Source organism: Sinohyriopsis cumingii, chromosome 2, assembly GCF_028554795.1.
Source record: "Sinohyriopsis cumingii isolate HCF-2022 chromosome 2, ASM2855479v2, whole genome shotgun sequence".
Taxonomy (NCBI): Eukaryota; Metazoa; Mollusca; class Bivalvia; order Unionida; family Unionidae; genus Sinohyriopsis; species Sinohyriopsis cumingii.
In genome coordinates, this window is record NC_142962.1 from 48,446,593 (window position 1) to 48,456,159 (window position 9,567).

A 9,567-nucleotide genomic window follows, 5' to 3' on the forward strand; every position below is an offset into this window, starting at 1 on the left:
GGAAAACTATGTACTTACCGTGCGCTGACATTTCTTTTGTGCTAAAATGCACAATAAGGAATATTCTACGCACACACCCTTTTCTTATTTAAAAAACAAAAGGCAAGATATCAATTTAAAGCCAACCGTAAACGCAACACAAACTAACACACTTAAAAATTGTAGTGAATATACACTGATACTGTATTTGGCAGTTTTGTTTTATACCCCATCTGAATGGCTCATTCTTTGGTTTTCCAAAGTAGTTATTGAAACATTGTTCTTTTTAAGATAATATTAGGTGTTTCATTTCTTCTATAAATATTAACTTCTTTGTGATAAATTTGTAATTTGTGAGCACGCGTTGCTTATTTATTTCTACTTCAACGTTAATAAAATATTCGCTCGAAACAATCTTAAATCTCCAAAGAGACTTAAATCAGTAAAATAATTAAAAAAGAGACAGTCATACATACAATTATATTTTTATAATGGATATGCAACATATCAATTTTACAAAAATATTTTATACAATTTTATATAGTGCATTGGTATTAAGGCCATTATGATACAAAGTATCTAACTTGTGAATCCAATGTTATGTGTGTATGTATATATATATATATATATATATATATATATATATATATATATATATATATATATATATATATATATATATACAGGGTTTTGGAGGTTCCTAAGTGAATTTGTAGGCTATTGTGTTGTAAATAAACAAGGCTCAATAGATCATTCTAGAAGGTTCTTTTCCATTAGGTAATGGTTGTTTTTGGAAATGCTAATTGTGACCTGAAGTCAAGCAGAAAACTATATTATCTTATGACTGTGAGGACTTTACCAGTCGTGCTTTAACAACTAGCGCTTTAAGTTGTATTATGTTGTGACTAGTTTGGGCTGAATTTTATTTTCTTAAAATTATTGAATTGAAGTGATTATTTTCTCTGGAAATACAAAAGTGCTCTGATAAAATTCTTCGATAAAGACATTCATTGGAATTTATACTGAATTCAAACCTGGAATAATATTTCTGTGATTCAACAAGAGACTGTTGACACATCAGCACTTCGCAGGCCATAACAGCCACGTCATCGCCTTTAATTTTGAATCTCTTCGGGACTTGAACTGAGTGAAATGAGTTTTATTCAGGACATTTTATTACTAGGACTTGTGTCTTAAATTCTTTGATTATTTGTGGATTTGATTCGCAATATCGTTAGTTCTTTTTTCTCATTTTTCACGCTGTATTCTAAGGAAATAAATTATTTGTTAAATTTTACACAGTTTATTGTCTTCACTCTTTTCTGTTACTTATTTTAAGAGCATGGATTCGTAACAGATAATTGGACGCTCGTCCTAGAGATAAAAATTTTGCTAAAATATTTCAGAAACGTTTGTTTATGAAATTGAAATTCCCCTAGTTTCGGAATTTTTTAAATCCCAAGTATTATTTCACATTTTAGAATCTTTAGTGAAATCAGCAAGCTTTTTACAATGTCATCAAAAGTGGAGGTCTTTATTCAAATCCTACACAGGAGCAGTTAGAATCCTTGAACAACGATGAATTGCTTCAAATTGCTAGAAAATATGATATTTCTGAGGCAAAAGCTTCTTTAACGAAGCAAGAAATAAAAATATTTTGGTCCAATGTTTGGTGGAAAAGAATGTTTTGGATAAAAGTGCCTTGGCTTTTGATTAGTATGTCTGTATCAGACTCTAACATTAAAAAAATTACAATTAAAATACAAGATGGAATTAGAGTTAAGAACGTTTGAACTTCTGAAAGATAAATAAGAGAAACTAATGCAATTAGATAAAGAGGAAAGAAAGAGGAGGAATAAATGCAATTAGACAAGGAGGAAAGAGAAAGGAAAATGCTAATGGAGAAAGAGGAGAGAGAGAGAAATAAATGCAGTTAGAGAAAGAAGAAAAACAAATGCAATTGGAGAAAGAGGAGCGAGAGAGACAAGTGCAAAAAGAAAAGGAAGAAATAGAATTTCAATTTAGATTAAAATAATTAGAGCTGGCAACTGAAATGCACATCCCCATTTTACATTATAATTCAAGTTTTGATGTTACTAAATATATTAGGCTAGTGCCCCCTTTTAGAGACAAAGAAGTAGATAAATATTTTCCTCATTTAAAAAAAAATTGCTGAAAATTCGAAATAACCAAGACAGCATTTTACTATGTTATTACAGAGTACACTTTTTGGCAAAGCCCGAGATATCTATCAGTACAGCAATGAGCTGATTATGATCTTGTTAAGGAATGCATCTTAAAGGGTTATGAGATAGTCGCTGAGGCTTATCGGCAAAAATTTAGGAACTATAAAAAAGCTGGACAAACTCATGTAGAATTCGCAAGAGAAAAAGAGCAATTATTTGATAGGTGGTGCTTAGCCAAGAAAGTTGGTTAAGATTACGAAAGTCTAAGACAACTCGTATTACTTGAAGAGTTCAAGAATTGCGTCCATAGTATCTTGATGACTGTAAGGTCGAATACTTGGAAAATACTGCTCGTACTGTGTATTTCTTAGCTCATAAAGTTTCTTTTGTAAGTCTTCCACTCAGCAGTCTTCTCCTAGAAAAGTATTTCAGCATAATGTTGTTGTTGTTGTGTGGTTTAACGACATTTTTCAGCACACGATCGGCTATACATGGCGGCCAGTATTAATGGTGGAGGAAGAACTCGGGAAAACCCCGGATAGAACCACCGACTCTCGAGAAGCTACTGGCAAGCTTTCTCAAATACCCACATTAGCTAAATTCGAGACTCGAACCGACGCAGACAGAGGTGAGATGGCAGTGATCCGTAACGGAGAGCGCTTTCGACCACTCGGCCACTCGGGACCCTATTTCAGCCTAATACGAGCCCTTCTAATTTTCAATATGGCACAACTTTTAGAAATCAAGTTACTGATTGTTCAGAAATCCGTATCGTTTCCTACATGTACCTATTGCAACAAGAAAGTACACGTTATTTCTGATTCCGACAAATTGAAAAATAAGCAACAGAATCAAGACATTCTAAATGCCCTTATTTTTAAGAGGTCGAGGTCACAATCATGTATTGAAAGTAATGCATTTGTTGGGTTAATAAACCCCAATCTGATTTTATTATGGAGAATTATTAACCATTCATGTCGAAGGGTTCTATATCACTCATGAGTGGTTTGGCCAGTCATATACCTATTAAAATGTTAAGGGACACAGGAGCTTCTCAGAGTCTTTTATTATCAGGTACTTTGCCTTTTTCTGAGAAGTCTTCTAATGAAAGTGTTCGTATTCAGGGAGTAGAGTGCGGCTTCGTTAATGTTCCTCTCCATTGTGTAAATTTGTCATCAGACCTAGTCTCAGGACCCGTGACAGTCGGAACAGTCTATGTTTTACCCACTGAGGGCATTCATTTATTACTAGGCAGTGACCTAGCTGGAGATAAGGTTGTGGTTAATCCACTTGTAACTGACAAGTCTTGTTTAGATCATCAAAAGGTTGATCCTGCTGAAAAAGAATTAACTGATTTATACCCAGCTTGTACAGTTACTAGATCTAAGGCAAGGAACGCTCTTTAGAATGATGTTGATCAGGAAAGTATTCTTCAAGCTGACACATGTATTGATCAGGCGTTTGTTGAGGTCACTTTAACTCCTTATTTGGATCAATCAAAATGTATTGATCACAGTGATCATCTTTTAACTGCTCATTCTCTTTATTCTAATCAGGGTGACAAACGACAATCACTTGTCGTCGAACAGGAAAAAGATCCCAAGATCTTCTGTTTGTTTCAAATGGAAATTACTGAAATGAAGCCACTGAAGTGCCTGCTTGTTATTTTATTAAAAATTGGATTCTAATGAGAAAATGGAGACCTCCCGAGGTACCTGCTTTTGATGAGTGGTAAGTGAACTATCAAATCGTTGTTACGAAATCATACAGGCAGGGAATTCTTAGTCTTGCCTATGAAACTCCTTTGGCTGGTCATTTACGGATTAATACAACTTATCATAATACCTTTAATCACTTTTATTGGCCAAAAATTAAAAGTGATGTTTGTAAATACTGCAGATTTTGTCACACTTGTCAAACAGTAGGACAACCCAATCAGAAAATATCTAAGGCTCACCTGCAACCTATTCCTGCATTTGACGAACCATTTAGCAGAATAAAAGTAGATTGTGTCGGTCCCTTACCTAAGACAAAGTCAGGTAACCAATACTTATTGACCATAATGTGTGCGTCAACAAGATTTCGACATTCATGACTCCGGATGGACGTTATCAATGTAAAGTTGATGCTGTTTGGGAAGAAGGGTTCGCCAAGTACTTTTCAACGTTTAATGTACATGATCCCATCTGGTCTAGATAAGTATGATGCTTGCAACGATGATGTCATCATCTACAACGACATCTGGAAAGATCATTTAGCGACAATTCGGAAATTCTTTGACAGACTAGCTGATGCAAGTTTGACAATTACTTTATCCAAAAGTAAGTTTTGCCGTGCTTGTGTAACATTTCAAGGACATATTGTGGGACATGGTCAAATTAAACATATAGATGCTAAGGTCAAGGCTATCTCTGAATTCCCAGTGAAAAACAGTAAAAAGCGACTGATGCAATTTTTGGGTATGGCTGGATACTATCGGAAATTTTGTTCCATTTTTTTTTCCATACTTGCTAAATCCCGGACAAGTTTATTGAGCAAGGAAATCAAGTTTCATTGGTCTTTTTCTCATTTTTCACTTTGTATCCTAGGGAAATAAATTATTTGTTAAATTTTACAAAGCTTGTTGTCTTCACTCTGATCTGTTACCTATTTTAAGAACATAGACTTGAAACACCAATATGTCCTTTTTATAAGTCTGTTCATGTCACCATGCACAATATCTATTGGCATGAAGAAAAATCGAGTAGAGTGATTATCGGTATTAAATTGTGTTGAAATATTAGAGGGAAACTGAGGATCTCCATAACAAATTTTTTAATTGAAAGCGATGATTATTCATTCTTTTAGAAACTTGTTGAAGTGTTTGTCAAACATATTGCATGTTACATTTTTTACAGGTTATCAAATAAATCACATCAGTTAATTCGCAGTTAGTGTTATAACGTAGAGAAAATACATCTTTTCTATTGGCGCTACTAAAAGAAATACTTTATCTTATGTTTGCACATTGAGAGCACCGATGTCTGTTACATTTAGATGACGAAAAATGTTGTGTTTTTTTAAATTAGTTTCTGTCTGTTTTAGTTCCAATTAAAAAATCTTGCAAATTCTTGGTTATTCTATAAGCAAGAATTTGTTTATTTTTGTAAAGTGTTTTTACGCTGTTTGTATTTGCTAAATTTAGGAAACTGCAATATTCATTACTTATAAGGCCTATTTTAGGTAATGAAGGAAAATATTGTATTGTGAAAGGAATTATATTTTTCTCTATTGTACATTTAGCTGTGTTTAAAGCTTTATGTTGAGTAAGAGTACGGGCTTTCTTCAGAGCAGAATCAATTATATGTGTAGGATAATTTCTGTTTTGCAAATATGTTTCTAATTCATTCAACGAATTTTGTAACTAACAATCATCTGAAATAATGCGTCGGTATATTTTGGCCAGGCTATATGCTATACCGTTTTTACATGACATGGGATGACATGAACAATATTCCACATATTGGTGGATATTAGTTTCCTTGACATGAATATTTATAGAGAAAGTGTGATAATTTTTTTTTAAAATTACATTTACATCAAAAAATGAAACATGCGTACTAGATGCAGTATAAGTAAATGTAATCGTCGAGCGAAAATAATTTAGGCGATCAATGAATTTTTTCAGCTATTCAATACACATACAAGGAGACGTAAAGGTATTGAAAAAGAGCCAGAGTATGTCCAAAGTCTAACAACACTACCTAAATATATGTTAAAAGCTATAGTACTTCCATAGAAAATGTAAAAGAGGAAATAGAGATGCGAACAACATAAAGTAATGAGAGTTCAATGAACATACAAGAGTAGTAGCATATTTAGTACATGATAGCCAACCGAACATTCAGTTTTGATAGCGTCCATTTGTACTGGAAAGATTATTACTATATAAGAAGACGAGAATTAACAGATACTGTGTTAGTTTTCAGTTGGAAAATTCAATCCATGAAATACGATGTTGAAATGTATGGGGAAAAAACACATACCGAAGAGTTAAAAGACAAATGCAAAGAAGGAACCTGAAGTACAAGAACAGTTTGACACAGGACCGGAGGGGGGGGGGGTCTGTGTGCGGAACCTCCCCAAGGTTAAAAAAATAACAAACGTACAGACACTTGTCACTTGAATTTGACCATCGTTTATTCTTGCGCACGTTTATTGTCTTTTATGCACACGTTTGAGTAAATATACACAAAGACTTTTGCTTTCGTGCCCTTTCAAAGAAAGTCCGGGCGCTTTTAAAATTTTGGAAAACCACACCATCAAAAAATATACCTAGTCCAGCCCTGGGACAGCGCTGAAAACATAAATGCTCAGGTAGTTGGACATCTAACATAGATCAGAGAAACATTGAAAGTATTACTGAAAATATCAAAGAAAACGGACCCTGAAGGCTAAAATAAGTGCTTAAAGATAATATGTTGCAATAGCTGCTGTATTCGCTGCAAGAAGTATGATAATATTAACTATATTTTGTCTGTAGTAAATGTGGCACTCAGGACTGTATGCTTTGACAACTGATGCCTTATTCTGAGGAAAGCAACTCATCCAAAATGTGATGGTCGACAAACAGAATCCCATACAAGCTTTCCTGAGTACCGGGGAAAATATGTTAATCCAGGCAGGACAAAAGGCCCTTGGATCATCTATAAAGTCACACCAGACGTCTGTAGAAGCAGTTGCTATATAGCAGGGAAAACACCGACAAATCAGGAAAAAGAGACAAACAGCAGTCCGGATTTTAACTTTTTTTTACTAAATAAGAAATCAAAGATGATGCATCACAATCAAGACAAATGTTCCAAGACTGAACTTGATCTGTCTACCAACTAACGATGATGACAAGGCAAGAATCCCAGTGGATAGAATATCATCTAGTGTCATCCATTACAGTAACAGTCTCGTCGAGTGTGAAGTCTACACTGGTTTCTTGTACATGAAAGCGCAACTCAACAAAAAGATATATAAATACAACCCAAGATAACAGAATGGCACCTGTTCCTGATTCCTCGTAAGTGAAGCGAAATACTCGAACAACAAACTAAACAGAAGCAACGTGGACACTGACTCTTGCCGAATCTGCCTATAGAATCTGCTCACTCGCGGAATGTAAGCAAAGAACACACACTTAGATGCTTTTTTGGTGTGGAAACACAACAACTTCGACAAGTTTAATGACACGAAGTTGATTGACGATGCTGAGTGACACAAATCGCAATCAAGAATGTAACGACCGGCCAAAGAAAATTAAGCGAGATAGCAGTTTGGAAATGAAGGATTGTTTGCTCAGGGACATGCTTTTGCAATACATGTGTCTGTTGAACGATGTGTATGTTCATCTTAGAGTGAATTGAAGCAACACCGTATTGCATTTCGTGACCAGTACTAACTATATCATTATCAGCATCGAAGAATCAAGACATTTCGTGCGACGTGTTGGTGTCTTCCCTTTAATTTGATAAGACATCAATCAGACTCTGACTGTATACACAACTAGGTAATCCACATGACAGTGGAAGACAAACGTTTGCCACTACGTCAGTTAGCAGTATGGTATTTGAAAGTACTCGCCAACTTGAACATTATTTTCTTATCTTTCGTCGCAATTGTCTTTTATGTTAAAGTCCTTATTTCATTATAATTTCATTTTGAAAATGAGGTTTCCCCGATTTTTTATATTTTGCACTTTTTTCATGTTTGAAGCCTTTCTTCAGTGTCGAGAAAAAAAAATCTGGTTTTTACTACGTTCCAGCTGCGGGATCACTCAACCGGTTATATCCAGTTTAACCAGGTAATAAGTGCTTTAAAGCAAGTTTCAAAATTTTGTCAAGCTGGCATGTGATCATTCACCAATTTCCTTTAAAACATGACTTAGCGATCGTCAACATTTTTATGAGATAAACCAGACTCGTGGTCGTCAAATATTATACATGAGAGAAACCTGGCTCAGTGATCGTGAAATTGTTTGGGGAAACATGTAGTTCATGCCGACTATTCACAAACCCCTAAAACAGTGTTATAAATGCTATATCCTGACTCAGCAGTCGGCACAATAGCAATTGTAATTAGACCGTTGTAACCCCCCCCCCCCAATACAGGAGATACAAAAATCAGCACCCTACTCCAAGGATTGATTAACCACATGATTAACTATGACAACTTTTTATGAATAAATCAAGCGCATCAGAGTGAAACAATACTAATAAGCAGCTCAGTGTCATGCAATCCTGTACAAGACAGTTAATGTCACACACGTTATTACGGCAACTATATTTAACAAGTTAGCAATATATTACACATAAAACGTATATTTTGAATGCACGTCATTTTTCATCAAGATCCTTATAAATTTGGTAGTGATGATAGAATGAAAATTGTGTCATAGTGATATATGACATTTTAGCAAAATCAATTCAGTTGAGTAGTAGATATGGCAACATCAGGCTGTTGACCATCTTACTGGCATTTATTAGATGAAACAATGTAAGAATTAGTCAAGTCTGCTTGCAAGGTTCATGTTTACTTTCACATATCAAAATTCATGTCAAAATGACCACTACCTTTACCATTTGATAAAGTATTTAATGCCACAAACAACAATATGAACATATCACAATTTAGCATATCTTGTAATAGTTTTCATATTGCTACTTACACTGACTGGAGATATAATAATGGACAAATAAATATCTTGTTGATAACCGAAAGGAAGGACATAACTCCGTTCATCAAGGTTTTGGAGAACTTTCACCAGCTGCTGAGTTTAATTCTTACAAACGACATAGTCATTACGGGTCTGGAAAAGTGACATTTATATTTAATTTGTATCGTATATTGGCTTTTGTCCATGATTATATGATATGTTTATTTAATTTGTATTGTGTAATTGACCTTTGTCGATACTTGAGGGTAGGACTTGGGCCTAACTAACTGCTGTCTTGTTATTTTGTAAACAAGATATTGCATAGCTAATTCTTGACTATGGTTTAGATTATATAATAAGATTATTATTATTTGGAGGCAAACATATTTAATTGGATTTGAATTCAGGACATTCGTATTCTCCTCGGAAAAATACGGCCTACCTGCCTTTTTTCAGGTAGAGTACTAAAATTTATGGAAAACTACATGACCTTGTTTACCAATTTGATGGGAAATTTCATTCAGGTGAAACAGTATTTTCGGAAAATAATTATTGCGACATAGGTCAGATGGAGAAGTATATAATGTCATTTACTTCAGAATTACTCATTCCTTATCTTAACATTGGTCTTAGAGGAATCCACTTTAGTTTTGTACAACTGAGAGGATTTAATTTATTTATTTAAATTATTCATTATAAGTACAAAGTGGTCATTGATTA